This window comes from Callorhinus ursinus, unplaced genomic scaffold (genome assembly GCF_003265705.2).
Source record: "Callorhinus ursinus isolate GAN/ISIS: 27379988/994484 unplaced genomic scaffold, GSC_fseal_2.0 scaffold42, whole genome shotgun sequence".
Lineage (NCBI taxonomy): Eukaryota > Metazoa > Chordata > Mammalia > Carnivora > Otariidae > Callorhinus > Callorhinus ursinus.
Window position 1 is genome coordinate 7,246,128 of NW_027397104.1, and position 23,208 is coordinate 7,269,335.

At 38.4% G+C, this 23,208-nt stretch overlaps 1 protein-coding gene and 1 pseudogene across 4 annotated transcripts in view; both read left to right on the forward strand.

Moving 5' to 3' along the window:
- Positions 1–8,058, forward strand: part of LOC112809563 (BTB/POZ domain-containing adapter for CUL3-mediated RhoA degradation protein 3-like) — a 29,365-nt pseudogene extending 21,307 nt beyond the window's left edge.
- LINGO2 (leucine rich repeat and Ig domain containing 2) overlaps positions 1–23,208 on the forward strand; it is a 1,267,465-nt gene that overhangs the window by 578,902 nt on the left and 665,355 nt on the right. The gene's annotated exons all lie outside the window — the stretch shown is intronic.

A 23,208-nucleotide genomic window follows, 5' to 3' on the forward strand; every position in this document is an offset into this window, starting at 1 on the left:
AGATATACAACATAATATAAATAACTACATGAAAAGGCAGGAAGTAAATTCTGCCATGAAAGAGAAAAAAAAAAGAGTAAGAGGCAAAGATCCACTAAGCAGGGGGTTAACAGTTCTGAGTCCCTCCCTAAGTTGTCAAAGAAAAATGGAGCCTATGGAGTTTAATGCAGCACGTTCCAACAGAAATATAGTGAAGCCACAGACGAGAACCCTGCATGTAATTTAAAATTTCTAATAACCCCACCGGAAAGAAAAAAAAAAAAAGCAGGTGAAAGCAAATTTAATACTATATTTTTTTTAAACCAGTATAGCCAAAATACTATCATTTCAATATGTAATCACTATGAAAATTATTTACTAGATTTTTTTCATACTAATTCTTGAAATCCAGTATGCATTTTGTACTTACAGCTCATCTCAGTTTAAAGTAGCTACGTTTCAACATCTTAACTGACATGTGTGTCTATCCTATTGTATAGGTGCAAACTCAGTGGCCAAGAACATGGCTTTGGATTCAGACATTCCTCAGTTTGGGTGCTTAATTCCATGATTTATTTAGCGTATCTGTATCTCAGTCCCCTCATATATAAAATGGGGACAAAAATAGTGATTACCTACATGTTTTAAAAAGTACAGCACAGTGTCTAGCACATTTAAAATGCTTAAGTGATACTTAATATTACAACAAGTGATACTTTTCCTCTCAGTCGTGCATATTAGGATTCTTTGTATATACATACAACCATTGGTTCACTAAAATTGTAAATATGAAAGATATATATATATATATATATATATATATATATATATATAGCCTGGCCATATGTTTTGAATATATATATATATACACACACTGTATATAGTATACAAGCTAGATGCATTCAAGCGTTTTAGAGATGCTTGTTTCAAAGAAATATTTCTCTATGGATGCTCACTCCAGATTAACTTTGTAGCAGAAGTACAATAGTCACTGATACTAGATTTCAGAAGAAATTGTTTGCTTCTAAGTGCTACCATTGTTAAATAAAAATGCTTCCTGCCCTTTTTAATCTTTTGAAAATAAGCTAAATGTTAAAACCATGGTGTCCTTTATAATTAACTATTGAAAAACACATGATTAGGAATGTAAAATGTCATTGTTTCTAATCTTAATTTAAAATAAAATGTCATTTTGACCTTCTTCAGGAGATTCATCTCCCTGAAAGATAATCTAAATTGAACTGGAGTGCCTATAAAGAACAAAGATCAGGCTTCCCTAACTCACAAGAAACACGGTTGTTAGAGTGCAGTTACTTTACAGGGTATTTATTTATTTATTTGAGAGAGAGAAAGACAGAACACAAGCAAGGGGAGGGGTGGAGGGAGAAGCAGACTCCCTGCAGAGCAGGGAGCCTACTCAGGGCTCAATCCCAGGACCCCTAGATCACCACCTAACCAGAAGGCAGACGCTTAACCTACTGAGCCACCCAGGCACCCCTAGAGGGCACTTTTGTATTTGAAGATTATGTAGGCATTTTATATCTTTGATGCCCTCCTTTTTGGTATTTGGTTTCTTACTCTTGCCTGATACTATAATGCTTGACCATATGTTTTGAATGATTGAGCTTTGTAGTGACCAGAATGAATTTGAATATCACTTTGTTAAATAGGCTATTCTGCCACTTGGAATTTAGTTAGTTATATATAGAAAGTCATATTGGAAGAGGCCATACAGAACTTCCATGGTTTAATACTCAGAAATGAAAGTGTTGAGATGAAGACTCAAAGAGATGAAATTCAATGGAAAAAAAAAAAGATTAAAAAGAGTAAAAAGGAAGGGGGTGCCTGGGTGGCTCAGTCATATAAGTGTCTGTCTTCAGCTCAGGTCATGATCTCAGGGTCCTGGAATGGAGCCCCGCCTTGGGCTCTGTGCTCAACAGGGAGTCAGCTTCTCCCTCTCCCTCTGCCCCTCCCCCAACTTGAGCACTCTGTCTATCAAATAAATAAATAAAATCTTTTAAAAAAAATCATAAAAGGGCAAGTGAAGAAAATAGAAGGAAGAATTCAAACCCAAAGCCTTGCTAGGTGTGGGTGATTCTAAACAGTCTCTGTTACACTCAGTATTTCAATAAAATTGTATAGAGCAGGACTTTTCAGCTTTGCTGTTGGGGACATTGCTAGGGCACATCAAAAACACCAGAAATTCTGCCAAAGAACAAATTCAAATAACATTGTCCTGTATTATCTGAGTCTGGCTCAAAATTACCAGCATATCTGCCCCAAGTAAGGAAATATCTGGGTTTGTGAAGCCAATCTTGTGATACCAGAATTCCATCCTTCGTGTGTTTTGCTTTTTTATTTTTCCCAAAGAAGACAGCTGTGGAAAAGAATGCAAAATTTATCATCAGGCACTTCACATGTGGCATTATGAATTGTATCCTTAAGAAATAATTGACATGCTAGAGTATATTTCCTCCTTGGTCCAGTGGGTTATTTATATTAATGCGGTTGTAATGTCTAGTATTTTGTAGACATCAGTGCAGAAGTGACTATGATTCTTAGATATTTTTGACAATTATTTCACATTTATGTATTTAACCATTCAGACAACTTTTATTCATTCAACTAAAAATACTGATTGAGTGCCAACTGCCAACTGCAACTAACGAGGTTAGATACTATAGAGACAAAACAAAGACAAAGACATTTAATTCTTTTTGTAGAATATCCACCAGCTTGCAAATGTCTTTATATTATTGAATGGTTACTTAAAATACCAGTCATCATTTTCTCTAATTGCTTTAGACTTTCACTGTGAGCTTGCTGTAGAGCAGATAGTGTTTAAAATCTTTTTACAGGTTATGCAAAACATGGTATCCTGTATTCTTTTTTGGTATCCTGTATTTTCATTTTAATCACATATTTATAAAATTGGAAACTTTGACTTAATGGTGTGAGTCAGAAAACTCCAGTGTCTAGCTTTGTTTTCAAAGGAATTGTTTGCTACTGGATAATTTCTTCATGTGAAATTGTGCTGGACCTCAATTGTGTAAGAATAACTAGTTTCTCTGGTATATGTGCTTGTCTTTATTTGCATTTATGAAGCAGAAAACTAGATCATACTTTGCCATATTTGGCTGTCAGCTGTGGAACTCTGATCAGCAAACCTTTTAATCATGCCAGATTATGCAATTGTTTTGTGACACAGATGTACAGTCACCAGGGATTAGAGTTTGTTGTTTTAAAATTGTCATTTCAGCAGTCTGTATGCAGATACAGGATTGCCTTCAAAAATCTAAATATGGATCTTTCTGAAAATACAGACAAATACATTAGAAAAGGAAGACTTTTATTTATTTATTTTTGCCATACAACTCCCTAGAATCCCAAAATAAATAAATAAATAAATAAATAAACTAAACCTCAAGTATTTATAAGTTTGCTTTTACTGGATTTATTTACTCTTCTCTATAAAATTATAACCTCTAAGTACGGACACATTTTAAATATACAGGCAATTGAAAGAACAATCACTCACTTTAATGTATACATGGTTAAACTATTAGAAAAAAATGACTATATTATAAGCTTACAACTTGATATATTTATGTATAATCTCAGAAATGTAATGAAAACATATTATATTGTGCCTGAATGTACATTAGGCTCTTGGTAAGTGACTCTACCCCTTCAGGTTCCTTGTCATTAACAGCCAAATGTAATATTGGCTAAATCCATTCAAGATTTTGTTTTTAGCTAACATTTATTTATTATTTCTTGTTTGCCAGATTCTGGGTCTTTTAGATACTGTCTTATTTTTGACACTTCATTGTGGGATTTTGGAGGGAGATGTATGGGGTTGATTGAATTGGGGTATAAAGAAGCCATTCATATCAGCAAGGTAAACTGAGGACACACACCAAGGTAATATAGGTATCCAGTGGCAACGGAGATAGGACTAGAACCTATAATTCCTAAATCCTATGGTCTTTCTACTGTACCCACTTTGTTAGACCCTCAAAGTAGGGATGAGCACTGAAATTAACTCAGGCTCCTCGGTATGAACCTAAATGACTTTATTGCACATAGACCTCTGTGTGATAACTGATAACTTCTTGACCTAAAAGATTGGTAGGGACAATAAATGTTTCAGGCATGCAGAGATGGATGTAGTTGATGGTCTAACCAGAGTCCCTTAGATCCCTTTTATTGGTGCCTATGGTCCCATCCTCCTGCTCCTATGTGCTATGCCGTGAATAGTTTGCATATTTGAATTGTTTTCCCTTTGGACTACTGGAACACAGGATACTTCCTCCTTCCACAACTCACCCCCTATGGCCCTACACCAATAAATAACCAACAAAGGAACACAAAAGCGGAGGTTACTGAACTTTAGATAGGACAAACTCTGAGGGGTAATATATTCTGCATAGCTTCATGAGGGGTAAGGCTAAAGCTGACATTTTGCCTGAAATTGCACCTTTGCTTGGTTTCTTACACTTTTTGTTTCACTTATTCATGCCCTTGCTCATTCTCCTCCCCTCAAAAAACTTCTTAATAAGTTATTTGCACTTGAATCCTTACTTTGGAATTGGTTTCTCGAGAATGTGAACTGAGAAAAATGTTTTGCCTTTGAAGTCCTTCTAGCTGAGTTTTATACCTTATTTGTCTCTTTCTACACTGTCAGCTGTTATTCTTTGCTGCTTTATTTATTTCATTATTATTTTATTTTTTTAAAGTAATCTCTACACCCAACATGGGGCTCGAACTCATGATGCCCGAGATCAAGAATCCTGTATTCTAACGACTGAGCCAACCAGGCACCCCTCTTATTCTTTGCTACTCTCAATATGCCCTTTTCCACTAGCCTTATATAAAACATTCTAGGTTCTAAAATTTGGCTGCTTCTGATGTGTTATAGATTAGACAAAGCAGACTTGATAGATTTATGTGTAAAGTTAGAATGTGCATCTATGAGGACTTGGGTTTTCCATAGATACTTCTGTCTGTTAGTTTTCTCTTTCACAGTTTTTCTGAGGAGTGACTTCCAAAAAGAGAAGCAAGGGAACACCATAATCAGATGCTAACTGTGCTGCACGTTCGGATTGAGCAACACTGAGCAAACACATTAGGCCCTATTCACCCTGACACTCTCCCCTCCTCCAGGCCCATCAGCAGGCCATTCATGTGAATCAACACATTTTTCATCAAGAGATCACAGAAGTAAATCAGCTCGGTCAGAATGTCTAGGATCTCAGGATTTGTGGGCACCCAGCTACTTATTGGGTTGAGACATCTCTCTCTTCTGGGAGTCAGCTTAAATATGAAGAGTTTGATCATGTAGGACACACAGGGCAATATCTCTTAGGGTATCTTTTCACATTGTGTTGTTGCCGGAAAACATGATTGTACGGCAAACCTTGGCTTTCTACTCTGCCAACTTTCTGAGCCCCGCTGTAAAGGTCGTTCAGTGCAGTAGGAAAAACACGAAAGTGCCCCTGCCACACCATCTCAGGTGCTTTCATGCCCATATCAATAAAATGTAGTCAGTAATGTCCTGCTGGGTGTGTCATGGACAATACTATTTATAATCTCCTTTTCCACAAAGCTCAGTAGGCTCCAAGGGATCTGTCTGCAGGGAACAAACATGTTCTACTTTAGAGCCAAAATGATTCATCCTTATTTTTTGTTCTTTAAACATTTTTTTTTTTTTTTTGCTATTTCCATTATGGTAATCCATGGATTGAGGATCCACTGTGTGAACTATGTGGCCTGAGATCCTTATCTTTATCTATAAAATTCTTCCTTGTTACCTACAGAGTGTAAATTAGTGGTATAAACAAGACTTGGGGAGGATATCTTTAAACTAGTTAAGTGAACAGGCAGCTCTAGTACCCTTAAGCACTTCAAAAGCATGTATTTATCCACAAATAGCTACTATGCTAATTACTGCTTATTATTATTTAGGTCATTAAATCCACTTCCCTAGAGAACCGCACTAGACAGCTCTTTGTTTTGCAGCCCACTTTGACCTACTGTATACTGTTAAACGGAGTCAAACTCTTGTCTCTCAAGAAACACTCTTTGCTGATTCTATTTAGTAATTCAGACTGGCCTTCTGCGACACGGTTTTTATCGTGCTTCGGTGACATCCATGTGACTGAAGTATTGGAGGCTGCTGGTGCTCATTCTAATAGTGCTTATGACACTTTCAAAATCATAAACACGTTGCTTTTTTTTAGCTTCAGAGGAAAATAGTATTGCATCTTTACTATATGTTGTGGATTCATTGACATAAACATATTAACGATGAAACAATGTAAATGATAACTTGTCTTGATTGCAATATTGTCATATCAAAATGGTGAAATCAAAAGTAGTCTCATGCCTTGCTGACTCTGTCCTCATTACCGGGAGAAACACAGGCAAACAGAGAAAAAGCCCCGTAAGCCATTATTTCTGTTATGTGTTTTGAAGAAATCCGCTGTGCTGAAATTAATCACCTTTAAACTATAAGCTGATTCTGCATTCCATAGCGTTTTCTTGGAAAACTAAACAATAATGACATTCTTCTCATTGAATGACCATCTTTTTTTAACAGCAGGGGTATAGTGGAATTGAGGGTAGCTCTTTATAATAGATTCTAATGATACTTCATAGCTGTAAACATTTGGACATTTCAAAATATTTTGTGTTAATCTGATTTGTTATGAATGAGTATAATACACTATGCCAGGAAAGAAATTTGTTCCAGCCCAATGCTGGTACTCTTCAATTCACTAGACCATAAAACTTAGCTAACACATACAAGTTTCCCTTGTTATTTTGGCTACCAGGAACCTCAGAGATAATCCTGGGCTTAATTGCTGAAATTATCCCTATCTGTAAATCACTTAGTCTTATTTTAATGGCCCAGTTAAATATGCCTTTTTGTAATTAATCAAAGCAAATGCATTTGGGACTAATCATAAAATAAACAATAGACAATCTAATTGTGGCCTGTCAGACAAAAAGGAAAAAGATTAATAAAGTTCTTTACAGAAAATGGCTTAAACAAGAGGTTCCCTTCATTACCCAAATCTAATTTACTTCTGAGAAAACATTGCATATTTCACTATTCAAAATAGTGAAAAAACAAAAACTTGTCCCCCATTCATACAAAAACACCAACCGATTTTTTTTCTAATTTGATTAAAATATTTTCAAACAGATGATGGGAGATTTTTACACAATGCAAAGCATTTAAAACACCAGTAGCCTAAGTGTGTAATACTAATGAATTCACTGATGGTATGTTTTTATGCAATTAATAATACTCTTCGGTATTAGATATAGATTATACTTCAACACATAAGCAATGTGTTCTAAGACATAAATAAACAATCCAGGAATCACTTAGGTGAAATATTCCACTGTCTTTGTGATAAAGCAGTCTCATTGCCCCAGAGGCAGAAGGAGATGGAGGAGCTCTTGGCAGAGGCCAAGGTTAAGGGGCTCATGGGTGAATGCCAGGCAGGCCTACAAAACAAAGGTACTTATGAGCTTTGCTGCAGAGATCCTGCTACCATCTTTTCCAAGGAAGAACAAAAATTCATAGCAACTTTGAATAAGCCTGCTGTGCAATTTCTGTATAACAGAAGTAACAACACTTAATATACCAACGTATCTGACAATGATTTGTTGAAAAACTTAACTGCTTGACAAGCTGTCCTTGAGTTTTAATGGAAGGGTCCTATTCATAAAAGGATGGGACTACTGGGGACAAATTTTGCTCTTGATCCTTTTAGGATGAGAGCTTGAAGATTGCTGATTTTGTTATAACTCCATCATCTACACCACCGTGAAGACACAGACTAAGGTAGAATTCCCTGAAGCCTGAATTTATGAAGAGAGACTGAATATTTTGCTGAATGAATTCTAGGATGGCCAGGGATGTAATTATGCCCTCGTGGAGGCCAGAGACAGGGCAGCCAGAGGCTCCACCATCTGGAAGAGGATGAAGACTGGAGGGGCTTGTATCTACATCGTGCACCTGGCCACTGGGCTAATCTCCACCACGGAACTGGCAAGCAGACCTGAGCTGTCCTCCTTGCAGCCCAGCTTCTCTGCTGTGTTCCCGGCAAGCTCCCAGACACCTTCTATTTTGCACTGAGTCTAGAAACCATCTTTTTAAAAATAAACCACAATGATTGTGCTCTTTTTTTGATGCAGTGTATTAGTTCTGTCTCTCCCCAAGCACGTGTGTTCACTTATTGATGTATAAGTCCATCTGAGTTCTCTTTTCCCACGTGAGAATACTCAGAGCCAGGATGTTTTAGTTCTCAGAGGAGAACGTACAATGAGTGTAAGCTGTATAAATGACCTTTTGTTTGCAATGTTTTTCTGATGTTTACCACCTATTCAGGCTTCTTTTGGGGAGTTCCCTTTGGAGTTAAGTGCAGTAACTCCCAGAAGGATTCTGAAGTTGTTGGTTAGTGTCTACACAGGCTGTTAAAAAATCCAAAATAAGTATGAAATTATCAAGCCCCAACAAACTAGCTTTTGGAACCTCTGCTCCTATGATTGTGCAATACCTAATTGCTTTGGCAAAAGTCCTTCCACTGTGTGCTTTTGAATTTGAGTGATGACACGTAACCAAAAGAGCTCCAAACTCCTAAAATGACGTGATGCATAGCTTTTGATGCATAGTTTTGTTTAAGGTGAAAGTCATTTGTGCCCTGTATTAATTGTTCTGAATTTTGCAGCGATCCCACATGTTCAGTTAGGAGTTTCACTTTCATTAGGGTCACCAGAGTGTAAGCTTTGAGTGACTGTTCAGCTCTGCTAATGGCTCCTTTCCATAACTTACACACTTCCTGATTGCTTTCCCCGTTAACTCAGTCCATTCTGGGAAATGCAGCTAATTTGGGGGACTCTCGCTGATGTATCACAGGACTCATATCCTTATCTTTCAGCTTTTTCTCTCCATTAAGTTGTACTTACCAAAGCTGGTGGACACTCTTCCCTTTGCTGAAGAATTGAACTTGTCCCCACGCACAGCCTTGTGCACCACCAGGGGTGCTCTTCACAATACCAGGGAACCTTGCCTATCTTCTGTCAGCCTCCCTCCTCTAAAGTCTACCCTTACGTGTACATCCAACATGTTTGTCTCATTTTTATACATTGAAGTTTTACCATTAATTACTGATTATAGAGGATTTACAGATACCTTTGCATCACTAGTGTAGATGGTTATGTTTGTCATTTTAAGAAATATAGAAGGGTTCTGTGTGACTGTAGGCACAAGTGACCCAAGCTGGAGCCTAGCTGCTTTACCAGGTGCTTGAGTGGGACAGACGTGTTCAGTGTCCTATTTCCTGATTGCATCTGTCCTAGAAGGAACAGAGCTTGATTGTTTTGTTTGGAAGTTGTAATTAATGGGTGGTTGACACAACATTATGGGACTATACATATGTATATAAAAGGTAATACATGTGTTTTATGAGCTCATCAAGAAAAATGATACAGTTTTATATCAAATCCATGTTTTCCTAAGTATAAATAAAATTTTTGAAATGGCTTTACAACCCCAGCCTCATATAGGCTATAAAAATATAGTTAGATTTTTAAAATTTATTATCCAGACCCCCAGCCTATAATAAAAATTTAAAATAATCTATATAACAATCAGATGAAAACTTCTGTTAGCTGGTTTATGCTTCTATTATAGAACATATTCTAATAGGAATTGATTTTTCTTACAATATCACTAAGTCAATATTTATATTTCTTGAGAACCATCTAAGTCAAAGGCTATCTTACGATTTGGCGAAAAGTGAAGCTTTATAGCATCTCACAGTTAAAAAATGGAACAATTTTCACAATCAAGTCAAACATGTTTAGTAAATTTTATCAGATATACTGAGTCATTTGATTGTGCTCACTAAGACCCTATGACCCTATGTCTTTGGTACCCTCTTTCTGTTTCAGTACAGAAACTCCAACCATGTATTTTGATATAAACCTTTGTACATAGATCAGGTATGAGAGGAAATAGCAAAGTTCAGTGCTTAATGAAATAGCATTGTAACATCCTTACCTCTCAAGTACATACCATCTTTAAGACTTCAGAAAATGTCTTGATAACACATTTGGAGGTGTCATTAACCTCTCTGTTTGAGCTATACCTACAATGCAGAATTTTAGATTTAGCAGTGTATGCAAACACATACATGATGGTATGCAAACAAAAGATATATAAAAATCCTTCTCTCTCTTTTTTTAACTTTATTATGTTAATCACCATACATTACATCATTAGTTTTTGATGTAATGTGCCATGATTCATTGTTTGTGCATAACACCCAGTGCTCCATGCAGAACGTGCCCTCTTTAATACCCATCACCAGGCTAACCCATCCCCCCACCCCCTCCTCTCTAGAACGCTCAGTTTGTTTCTAGAGTCCATAGTCTCTCATGGTTTGTCTCCCCCTCTGATTTCCCCTGCTTCATTCTTCCCTTCCTGCTATCTTGTTCTTCTTCTTTTTTTTAAACGTATAATGTATTATTTGTTTCAGAGGTACAGGTCTCTCTTTTTAAAAGCACTCTGCTGCCCCTTTAGGTGAAAGTATCCCATTTTGGCTAACATTCAGATACCTGTGAATATCATAGTTCAGGTTAGCTATTAGCTGGTTACAAGAACTATACAAACACACCAACACACGCACATGCAAGTTTGACAATACAACTCTATTTCAGGTTTCGTCTACAGTGATCCCACTTCCTCATTTCTGCTTCAGTCTCTGGGCCCTTGAAATAAAGCTTAGAGATGAGGTTATTGTAGTAAAGTTGATATCATCTATTTTCATACTACATGAAGTACGGCTTGTTTCCCTGAAGAAAAAAGAATCTTGGTTTTTAAAATTATTTATTATAACTGGCAAACAATTCTTGAATACCCACTGTTGGTATTGTAGGGTGACAGGTGCGGGAAACGCTATGAAGCATAAGGCTGTAGAGCAAAGATTATAGACTGAAACTGATACTTTAAAGCCTGAGACATTAACTACAGTTTAAAAATGAATAGAATGACCAGGCTAGAAAGTGGTTTCTTTGTATTCAGACAGAAACATTTGCATGGATGGGAGGAGGAAAACATCAGCCTAGGAAAGCAATGTATTTAGTAAAGCCATTCAGAAAAACACCCACAATATGGAGATGGGGTGCTGGAAAGATGGGCCTAGAAAAAGCTGACCTTGACATATACTACATGAAAACACTGAAGGGTGACTTTCAGTATTTCTTCCTCAAAACTGTACCATCTTTTTAATATTGGGTGGCATCCACTTAGATTCCCATTATTCCCCACTTTCCTATACCATTGAGAGAGGATTTTCCTCACCTGATTTAACAGAGGCCTGAGACCAAGTGAGTAGCGGCAGATGATGGTGGAGTGATTGAGTTCCGAGAACCAATATTGGCTATGGATGCTTATGAATATCCATTCTGATCATGATGGGGTTAAGCAGGTTTTTCAGGTGATGACTGTGTGAATTTACCCATAGAATTGCTTAATAAGGCCTCTCAAATGAAACCATACATTTTAAAGAAAATAACTGGTTCAAATGTCATTTCAAATTTATAAACCACATCTCCAGTGCCATTTCACACATGAAAAATCAGTAATAGAATCATTTGGAGGATTATTATTTCATACAGATTTTAACTTGGAATCTTTTTCTTGGACAGTTTTTGAAAATGGGATATAAAACTATCTTTCTGGAATAGTTGAGATGGAGCTCTGATGCACTAGGTAATCTCCATCCCTTTCAAACCAAAAAGCATGGTTTGAAAAGCACATATTGTGATCTCTCTTCCAAAGCCATGTAGGGAACTCATTAACTGAAGCCTTGGTTGGTGTAATTACACAGTTGTGAAATAGTACACCTTATACACTATTCTTCTGCACTTTGTAAGCAAGTCTTCACTTTATCAGACAACTCAGAATGTATAGCCATTACTTGAAAATAGTAGTTCCAGAGTAAGGCAAGCTTCAGCACAAATGAAAAGTACAAGTAGTCATTCCCCTAGTACGGATTTGCTGTAAAATGTATTTGCAAGCAGTTCGACTTAGTGGAGGATTAAAAAAGAAAGAAAGAACCTCTAAACCAAATGAAAAGATTTAAAGGCAATGAACCATGATGGGTGATAATTTTGGCAAAATAAAATCTAACCTGCATACTTTAGCAAATTATGTTAAGTAGGGGTTGGTTAATTATGAATAATTCATTACTAAGCAAGAGAACAGAAAAAAAAATGGTTCCCTTATTTCGAGAGCACCTGAGAGTGTTTTTTTCTAAATATGTGTTTTTTTCTAAATAATCTGTATTTTAAACTGTGAAATTGATTTTGCTTTCTTTATACATACCCATAAATACCATTTCACTTCTTAACCGTACATATTGGGATTATAATACCGTAGCATTGGTAGGCTTGTGCATTGAAATTTTAAATATCCACCATTTTGATTTTATTAGCTATTTTTTAACACTGACATTTTGGCATTCCTTGTTAACAGTAGCCACGCTAATTGATACTTAAACAGGGCATCTATGCTGATTCACATTTTTCTAAAATTGCTCCTCTCCCTAGATCTGAAAGTTAGGTTAGCAGCTGCTTAACTTTTTTATTTTACTAAAAATAACATGTAGTGTCCATTGGGATGAAATAATGTTAACTTTAGAAATTTGAGTTGTAGCACCTTCAAGTCAAAGTGCATTGCCATGTACCACACTAGCTTTGGATTCAGAGAGAATTAGTTTTAAATCCTGACTCTACTGCTTCCTGGTCATAGGGTCTTGAGCAACTTGATTTTAGGGTTTTTTTTTTTAATTTTATTATGTTATTAGTCACCATACAGTACATCATTAGTTTTTGATGCAGTGATCCACGATCCATTGTTTTCGTATAACACCCAGTGCTCCATGCAGTACGTGCCCTCCTTAATACCCATCACTGGGCTAACTGATGCCCCCTCCCTCCTCCCCTCTAAAACCCTGTTTGTTTCTCAGAGTCCATGGTCTCTCATGGTTCATCTCTCCCTCCGATTTCCCCCCCTCCATTTTTCCCTTCCTTCTCCTAATGTCCTCCCTGCTATTCCTTATGTTCCACAAATAAGTGAAACCATATGATAATTGACTTTCTCTGCTTGACTTATTTCACTTAGCATCATCTCCTCCAGTCCCATCCATGTTGATGTAAAAGTTGGGTATTCATCCTTTCTGATGGCTGAGTAATATTCCATTGTATATATGGACCACATCTTCTTTATCCATTCATCTGTTGAAGGGCATCTTGGCTCTTTCCACAGTTTGGCTATTGTGGACATTGCTGCTATGAACATTGGGGTGCACAGGGCCCTTCTTTTCACTACATCTGTGTCCTTGGGGTAAATACCCAGAAGTGCAATTGCTGGGTCATAGGGTAGCTCTATTTTTAATTTTTTGAGGAACCTCCACACTGTTTTCCAAAGTGGCTGTACCAACTTGCATTCTCACCAACAGTGTAAGAGGCTTCCCCTTTCTCCACAACCTCTCCAACATTTGTTGTTTCTTGCCCTGTCCATTTTTGCCATTTTAACTGGTGTAAGGTGGTATCTCAATGTGGTTTTGATTTGAATTTCCCTGATGGCTAATGATAATGAACATTTTTTCATGTGTCTGTTAGCCATTTGTATGTCTTCTTCAGAGAAGTGTCTTTTCATATCTTCTGCCCATTTTTTGACTTGATTATTTGTTTTTTGGGTGTTGAGTTTGAGAAGTTCTTTATAGATCTTGGATACCAGCCCTTTATCTGCTGTGTCATTTGCAAATATCTTCTCCCATTCTGTGGGCTGCCTCTTTGTTTTGTTGACTGTTCCCTTTGCTCTTCAGAAGCTTTTTATCTTGATGAAGTCCCAAAAGTTCATTTTTGCTTTTGTTTCACTAGCTTTTGGAGATGTATCTTGAAAGAAGTTGCTGTGGGCAATGTCCAAGAGGTTACTGCCTATGTTCTCCTCTAGGATTTTGATGGATTCCTGTCTCACATTGAGGTCTTTCATCCATTTTGAGTTTATCTTTGTGTATGGTGTTAGAGAATGGTCGAGTTTCCTTCTTCTGCATGTGGCTGTCCAATTTTCCCAGCACCATTTATTGAAGAGACTGTCTTTTTTCCATTGCATGTATTTTCCTGCTTTGTCAAAGATTATTTGACCATAGAGTTGAGGGTCCATATCTGGGTTCTCTATTCTGTTCCATTGGTCTATATGTCTGTTTTTGTGCCAGTACCATGCTGTCTTGGTGATCACAGCTTTGTAATATGGCTTGAAATCGGGCAACATGATGCCCCCAGCTTTGTTTTTCTTTTTCAACATTTCCTTGGTGATTTGGCATCTTTTCTGATTCCATACAAATTTTAGGATTGTTTGTTCCAGCGCTTTGAAAAATGTCATTGGAATTTTGATTGGGATGGCATTGAAGGTATAGATTGCTCTGGGTAGTATAGACATTTTAACAATGTTTATTCTTCCGATCCATGAGCATGGAATATTTTTCCATCTTTTAGTGTCTTCTTCAATTTCTTTCATGAGTGTTCTGTAGTTCCTAGAGTATAGATCCTTTACCTCTTTGGTTAGGTTTATTCCGAGGTATCTTATGGTTTTTGGTGCTATTGTAAATGGAATCACATCTCTAATTTCTCTTTCTGCACTTTCATTGTTAGTGTATAAGAAAGCAACTGATTTTTGCACATTGATTTTGTATCCTGCCACATTACTGAATTGCTGTATGAGTTCTAGTAATTTGGGGGTGGAGTCTTTTGGGTTTTCCACATAAAATATCATGTCGTCTGTGAAAAGAGAGAGTTTGACTTCTTTGCCAATTTGAATACCTTTTATTTCTTTTTGTTGTCTGATTGCTGTTGCTAGGACTTCTAGTATTATGTTGAACAATAGTGGCAAGAGTGGGCATCCTTCATGTGTTCCTGATCTTAAGGGAAAGGCTCTCAGATTTTCCCCATTGAGGATGATATTTGCTGTGGGTTTTTCATAGATGGATTTTATGAACTTGAGGAATGTTCCCTCTATCCCTATACTCTGAAGAGTTTTAATCAGGAAAGGATGTTGTATTTTGTCAAATGCTTTTTCTGTCTCAATTGAGAGGACCATATGGTTCTTCTCCCTCCTCTTGTTAATGTGTTCTATCACATTGATTGCTTTGTGAATGTTGAACCACCCTTGCATCCCGGGGATAAATCCCACTTGGTCGCGGTGGATGATCCTTTTAATGTATTGTTAGATCCTATTAGCTAAGATTTTGTTGAGGATTTTGGAATCCATCTTCATCAGGGATATCAGTCTAAAATTCTCCTTTTTAATGGGGTCTTTGCCTGGTTTGGGGATTAAGGTAATGCTGGCCTCATAGAATGAGTTTGGAAGATTTCCTTCTGGTTCTATTTTTTGAAACAGTAGAAGCTGAAGTACAGCTTCAGTAGAATAGGTATTATTTCTTCTTTGAATGTTTTGTAGAACTCCCCAGGGAATCCATCAGGCCCTGGACTCTTTGTTTTTTGGGAGGTTTTTGATCACTGCTTCAATCTCATTACTGGTTATTGGCCTATTCAGGTTGTCAGTTTCTTCCTGTTTCAGTCTTGGCAGCTTATAGGTTTCCAAGAAGGCCTCCGTTTCATCCAGATTGCTCAGTTTATTGGCATATAGTTGTTGATAATAATTTCTAATAATTGCTTCTATTTCCTTGGTGTTAGTTGTGATCTCTCCCCTTTCTTTCATAATTTTATTAATTTGGGTCCTTTCTCTTTTCTTTGGGATAAGTCTGGCCAGTGGTTTATCTAACTTATTAATTCTTTCAAAGAACCAACTTCTAGTTTCATTGATCTGATCTACTGTGTTTCTGGTTTCTAATTCATTGATCTCTGCTCTAATTTTAATTATTTCTCTTCTAATGCCTGGCTTAGGCATCGTTTGTTGCTTTTTCTCTAGTTCTTTAAGGTGTAGGGTTAGTTGGTGAATTTGGGATTTTTCTATTTTTTTTGAGTGAGGCTTGGATGGCTATGTATTTTCCCCTTAGGACCGCTTTTGCAGTATCCCATAGGTTTTGGACCAATGTGTTTTCGTTCTCATTGATTTCCATGAATTGTTTAAGTTCTTCTTTGATTTCCTGGTTGACCCATACATTCTTGAGCAGAGTGGTCTTTAGCTTCCAAGTGTTTGAATTTCTGCCAAATTTTTTCTTGTGACTGAGTTCCAGTTTTAAAGCATTGTGGTCTGACAGTATGCAGGGAATAATCTCAATCTTTTGGTATCGGTTGAGACCTGATTTGTGATCCAGTATGTGGTCTATTCTGGAGAAACTTCCATGTGCGCTCGACAAGAATGAGTATTCTGTTGTTCCAGGGTGGAATGTTCTGTATATATCTATGAGGTCCATCTGGTCCAGTATATCATTCAAAGCTCTTGTTTCCTTGTTGATTTTCTGCTTAAATGATCTGTCCATTGCTGAGAGTGGAGTATTGAGGTCTCCTACAATTAACGTACTGTTATAAATATGACTCTTTATTTTGGTTAACAGTTGGCTTATGTAGATGGCCGCTCCCATGTTGGGGGCATAGATATTTACAATTGTTAGATCTTCTTGTTGGATAGACCCTTTAAGAATGATATAGTGTCCTTCTATGTCTCTAATTATAGACTTTAGTTTAAAATCTAATTTGTCTGGTGTAAGAATTGCTACCCCAGCTTTCTTTTGAGGTCCGCTGGCATGGAAGATGGATCTCCATCCCTTCACTTTCAGTCTGGATGTATCTTTAGGTTCAAAATGAGTCTCTTGTAGGCAGCATATGGATGGGTCCTGTCTTTTTATCCAATCTGCAACCCTGTGCCATTTTATGGGAGCATTTAGGCCATTCACGTTGAGAGTGATTATTGAAAGATATGAATTAATTGTCATCATGTTGCCTGTGAAGATGTTGTTTTTATAGATTGTCCCTGTAAATTTCTGTTGTATATCACTCTTGGCAGTCTTTTTATAGAACCCCCTTAATATTTCTTGCAGAGCCGGTTTAGTGGTCACGTATTCTTTCAGTTTCTGCCGGTCTTGGAAGCTCTGCATCTCTCCATCCATTCTAAATGACAACCTTGCTGGATAAAGTATTCTTGGCTGCATGTTCTTCTCATTTAGTACCCTGAATATGCCTCGCCAGGCCTTTCTGGCTTGCCAGGTCTCTGTGGGTAGGTCTGACGTTATTCTGATGTTCCTCCCTCTATTCGTAAGGAATCTCTTCCCCCTAACTGCCCTTAAGATGGTTTCCTTGGTTCTGAGATTTGTGAGTTTTACTATTATATGCCGGGGTGTTAGCCTGTTTCCTTGATCTTGGGAGGGGTCCTCTCTGCCTCTAGGACGGGAATGTTTGTTTCATTCCCCAGATTAGGGAAGGGAAGTTCTCAGCTATGATTTGCTCAAATACATCTTCTAGTCCTCTCTCTCTCCACTCCCTCCAGGATTCCAATTATTCTGACATTGGAATGCTTCATGGTGTCACTTATTTCTCTGATTCTATTTTCATGGATTCTGAGTTGTTTTTCCCTGGCCTCCTCTTTTCCCTTTTTATCTATTATATTGTCTTCCAGGTCGCTTATTCATTCTTCTGCCTCAGTTACCCTAGCTGTTAGATTATCTAGATTGGATTGGATCTCATTGATAGCATTTTTAAGTTCTGCCAATTCAGCTTCCATTTCTGCCCTTAGAGACTCTATGTTGCCATTAATTGATTTCTCCATTCTAGCTAATGTCTTCACAATTGCTAGCCTGAATTCCATCTCTGACATCTTGGTTATATCTGCATCCATTTGTAAATCTGCAGCATAAGTCATAATCTCTGAGTCTTTTCTATTGTGGGGGTTCCTCCTCCTAGTCATTCTGTTGATGGGTGGTTGAAGGAATGTATAGAGTCCAAATTACTGACCATAACCCAAGCAAGATGCACCTGTTTTCTAGGGACCTTAGGGTTGCTGGCCTCTTGTTTTCCCAGCCTGTCTTCTGGGGGAGGGGCCTGCCATGCTTGTTACTCAGGCAACCCTGTTTTGGCAGAATTACCCTGCCCCCTGTGGCAGGGGATGGGCTCAGTGAAAACCTGTTTTGGGGGGCTTTTGTTCTCTGGCAGCTTTCCCTGGCAGCTTTCTGGGTCTCTTCTGAGAGTCAGACCAGAAGAGACTTTCCCACCCTCTGCCTCAGAGCAGGGAGTTCGAAGCCTGTTCTTCAGTGAGCTGTCCAGGCCACACTGTCTCCATTTCTGTCCACGCTGCTATAAACTGCAGCGTCCTGGGTTGTGTGCCCCTCTGCAGCGCTCCCAGTCCTGCCTCCAGGTCGGGGCACGTCTCTGCCCTTTGTGCTTCTAAAACTGCCAGCCACTCCCAGTTCACACACGCAGCCGCTACCGGTGCTGGTGTGCGAGTCTGTGTGTCGTCCCCAGCACAGGAGGCTTTCGCTCACCGGAGGTGTAGGATCCCCACGGACAGGCTCCCTCCCGCTGCCGTTTATCCTCCGATATCTGCCCGCGGAATCATGGCTCTCCGCTTCGTACCCAACTGTCTGCGATATTCTGTTTGTATAGATCCAGATCTTCTTACATCTCAGGCTGGTTTCGTGGGTGCTCAGACTCGTCTGGTAGATATCCAGCCCAATTCTGGGGACCAGTTGAAATAGGGTCCCCTACTCCTCCACCGTCTTTCCTTTCCCCGATTTTAAGTTTTGATTAAAAGCTATCCATTCCTTTGGGGCTTGGCTTTTACGAGAACTTTTAAAGATTGAGGAGCATCTTATGGAACTCAAGCAATAGTCAGACCTCTTGCCAGGTAATGAAAAGACACCAGAAATTTAGAAATTCAACTACTAGGATGCATCTGTTTTATTTTCTGTTTCTCTATAGACCAATTTGTTCTATTTTGTAAAACATTTGGAGGGCAGAAGAGGAGCACCCAAAAGGAGTGAAAGTGGCAGTTAACAATGCCATTATTATCTGGGAAGAAACATCAAAAAGTATTTACTACACATGACTACAGTGTCCTCATTTCCCAAATAGGAAGGCTGGGGTGGGGGGGGCGGATTAGTAGCAATATGTATGAAGCATTTCTGAGCCAGCACACAGTAGGTACTTAATGAGCTTTATTCATTCTTATTCTTGGCTAGGAAATATCAGAGCATCTTATATAAGCTCTTATATAAACCTTGTATAAATATAGAGCATTATTGCACAATCTGGCCTTCCAAGTTTATGGAATTCTTGATCTGATGAGGAAATATTCAGTCTAACAAGAGAAATAAAGATCATGCCTAATGAAGGGAATATAGTTAGTATTTGTTAATACTATGGATATCCATCCCTCCAAGGGAGTCCAACTCCATACAAGATAGCAAAGATGATGATGTAAGTACAAGATCTAATTCTCACCTCAATAGAGCACGATTCTTTTGGATCACATGGCATGCTATAAGTAGGTGAATGGCACAGGGCCAGTAGAAGGGATTGAGGGCATTGAGAAAAGGCCATAGTAGATATATTCTTGCTTTCTGTTTTCATTTTGAAATTCAGTATTCATTCAGCTTTCCAGAAAGAGTACCCTTTTGGAAGAACAACCCATATATTTCAATCTTATGCCATGTGCATGTGGAGGTGTGTTTTCTACCTGTTCCTACTCCAAGGACGGGTCTGTTGACTCAGGCCTCTTGAAATAGAGTGTTCATTCTCCTGGCCATGGGGATTGGTGCAGGAATGGGCATGGGACCCAAATGGAGCCAGTAAGACCCAATGAGACCTTGCAGGGGCTATCCTGAGAAAAGCGCTGTATTTTCAGCTGTGCTTCCACCTGGGAAAATATAGCTCTTACCTTACTGACAACAACACAAGGCCTGAACATAAACCCAGCACAGAAAACAGGGAACCAAAAACCGGAGAGGACTTGAATCCTGATGACATTAATTTAGTCTCTGCATCAACCCTGGAGTGTGAAGACTGGTCTACCCCAGACTTTTCAATTACATGTGTCAATGTCTCTCTCATGTGTTTAAATAAATTAGATTACATTTTCTGTTAGTTGTATCCACATGTTTTCCCACAATCCAGAGCTTTCCCCAGCCCTGGTTTTCTCTTTTTTGTGTCCCACTAAATAGATACTAACTTTTCAGTGTGTTAGTTTTCTCCTTTGTAAAAGAAAAAAACAATATTTACTTTGAAGAGTGTATAAAGATTAGATGAGATAATAAAAGCATATATTTGTTCCAACACTATACTACAAGAATATCACATACTTTATTTTGCTAACATAAATGAAATTTAACTGAAAGGTTCATTGACTATGGTGGGAAGATGCTATATTAGGTCTTGAATGGGGGCCTTTCTCCATCTTTAGCATGACACACAATGTCCAAAATACCTTGGAAGGAACCTCTGACCTTCAGTCCATTATGGTTTCCACCAGGATGCTTATTGTCAAAGCTCTTATGGGCGCCTGGGTGGCTCAGCTGGTTAAGTGACTGCCTTTGGCTCAGGTCATGATCCTGGAGTCCCAGGATCGAGTCCCGCATCGGGCTCCCTGCTCAGCAGGGAGTCTGCTTCTCCCTCTGAACTTCCCCCTCTCATGTGCTCTCTCTCTCTCACTCTCTCTTAAATAAATAAATAAAATCTTTAAAAAAAAAAAAAGCTCTTATGATCCATCAAAGGCAGGTATCACTACAGCCTCTTTGCCAAGTGGATATCAGTACCTTTTGATGCAGCTTCCAAGACAATGATATTAGATGTTGTGACCTCTGAGTATCCAGTGAGTTCAGCCAAACAAAAGTCTCATTGCCTTCAAGGATATTTCCACACAGAACCCAACTACTACAGAATTTTTTGACACATCCCCTTACTGAGTACATGCTACCTTTCTCAAACCACTGCAAACCTTGGGCATTTCCTCCATCTTTCAATTCAGCAGTTTCTTTGGACTCCTCCTGTCACTGAGAAGAGGAAGAGTAAAGGATTCTATTTTACCACAGCCATTCCACCCTAAGCCAAGAGTGTCCCATAGTCAAGTACCGCAGTCACAACACAGTCACATAACTATACCACTCACACCAAGCTCTCTGTACCCTCTCTGAGCCTGAGCAAGGAAGGGGAGGTTGATAACCTTGAATGAGACCATTGAGCAAGGAGGGTGAAGAAGAGCTTTAGCAGCCTCCCTACCAGCTCCATAGGTCATGGACCTGGAAGTTTTCTGCTCCCTGCTGCTCTAGATGAATATAAAGGTAGATAAGGGAACCTACTGGACCATTATAGAGTTTCAGTAAGGTTGAACTAAAAGGTGGGTAGCAGAGTAGGTGTCCCTAGCTTCCATCAGGGATCTTGGGGGCAGGTGACAGCTATTTCTCACCAACAAATTCAGGGTCACATTTTTCTTATCTAACACCCAGCCAGCTCCAAAATTCAAGTTCCAAAATGTGTGAAATATGAAGCTCCTTGACTCTTACCGTTCTGGAAACTGAGTGAAGGTTTGCTAGCTGTATGAAGCTTTGGTAACTATGTCATGTTCAAGATAGTAAAGGAATAGGCTAAGACTAGATTGAGCAAGCTTCTGGGGTGCAGTCTCTGTTGTTTGCTTTTTTTTTTTTTCTCACTTTGAAAAGCCCTCAAATAGCTTATGGTACTTTATGTAGTTGGGTTTTTTTCTTTTTCTTTTTCTTTTTTTTAGAGAGAGAGAGAGAGAGAATATTAAGCAGGCTCCACACCCAGCATGGAACCCAACACAGAGCTCAATCTCATAACCCTGAGATCATGACCTGAGCCGAAATCAAGAGTTGGACGCTTAACTGACTGAGCCACCCAGGCGCCCCTATGTAGTTTTTAAAAGACATTATTGTACAAAAATATTTTTAAAATAGGGAAACCAAGCAGGAGCAATGAGCCTGGGATGGGGATAGGTATATGGTGTGACTGTTAGCCTCCCTCTAGGCCCCTGGCCACCTCTGAGAAGCCAAAGTCATCCATCTATTAGAGCAGAAGTTGACTCCTTCCTTCCTCTTAACCAGATTTCTGGGATTTTCTGAACCTATATTCCAAACACAACACAGACAAAGACAGTCCTCAGCTATTAGAAAGACAAATCTATTTAGGAAAAATAAATACCCTTGGTTATGAGAAACAGAAAATATTGAGAAATATGAGAATATTAATTAGCATAACAGTGATCCATATTTACAAAGTCATAATAGTGCCAATACTAAACACTGATTAAAATTATGATATATTGTTTTAAAAGGATGATTGCGTGATATTGGAGGTGGTGTGGAAGCCAAATGCTCATCATCTGTAATAAGTGGTCAAATTAAATATCCAGAATTAATAAACTAAGAAAATTGAGGACAACACATTATTGTAAAATATGGGACTTGAATAAAATAATTTAAAAACTGTGATAATTAAAAGTGGTTGTACCCAGGGCACCTGGGTGGCTCAGATGGTTAAGCGTCTGCCTTCGGCTCAGGTCATAGACCCAGGGTCCTGGGATCGAGTCCTGCATTGGGCTCCCTGCTGCTTGGGAGGCTGCTTCTCCCTCTGCCTCTCTCTCTCTTTCTCTCTCTGTCTCTCATGAATAAATAAATAAAATCTTAAATAAAAAAAGTGGTTGTACCCAGGAAGAGGGCATGTGAAAGAAGAATGTGCAGATAAGAGAATGCTCTTTTTTTCTTACAAGATTTATAGAACTTATTTGCCTCTTAAAAGAATGTGTTTGTCATACCATGAAAAATAATAAAATCAATTTTTAAATTACAAAGAACCTCACAAAATAGTTCATGGTGGTGGCATTTTAAAATTTGCACGTCAGCTTGACTCTAAGTCTATTTTTAAAAATGGACTTTATGAAATTTTCATATTTCATATTTCAGATATCCTGAAATGCACCCCCTCTCCTACAGCAAAGCACCTAAATACTACATAAATTAGAGCCAACATACTTTGAAAAGCATTAGTGAGCTCACAAGAATATCAAGGAGTTCTCCATGACTTGCAACAACAACAACAAAATCCTCATGAAACACAAACGAAAACGTAATAAATCATACAATAAAAGTGGAAAAGCCCACATAGAAGCCAGGGCCATCCTGAAGTGCACCCAACCCAGATGTGTCAAGCTTCACTGGTTATCAGCCCCTCCGTGAAATA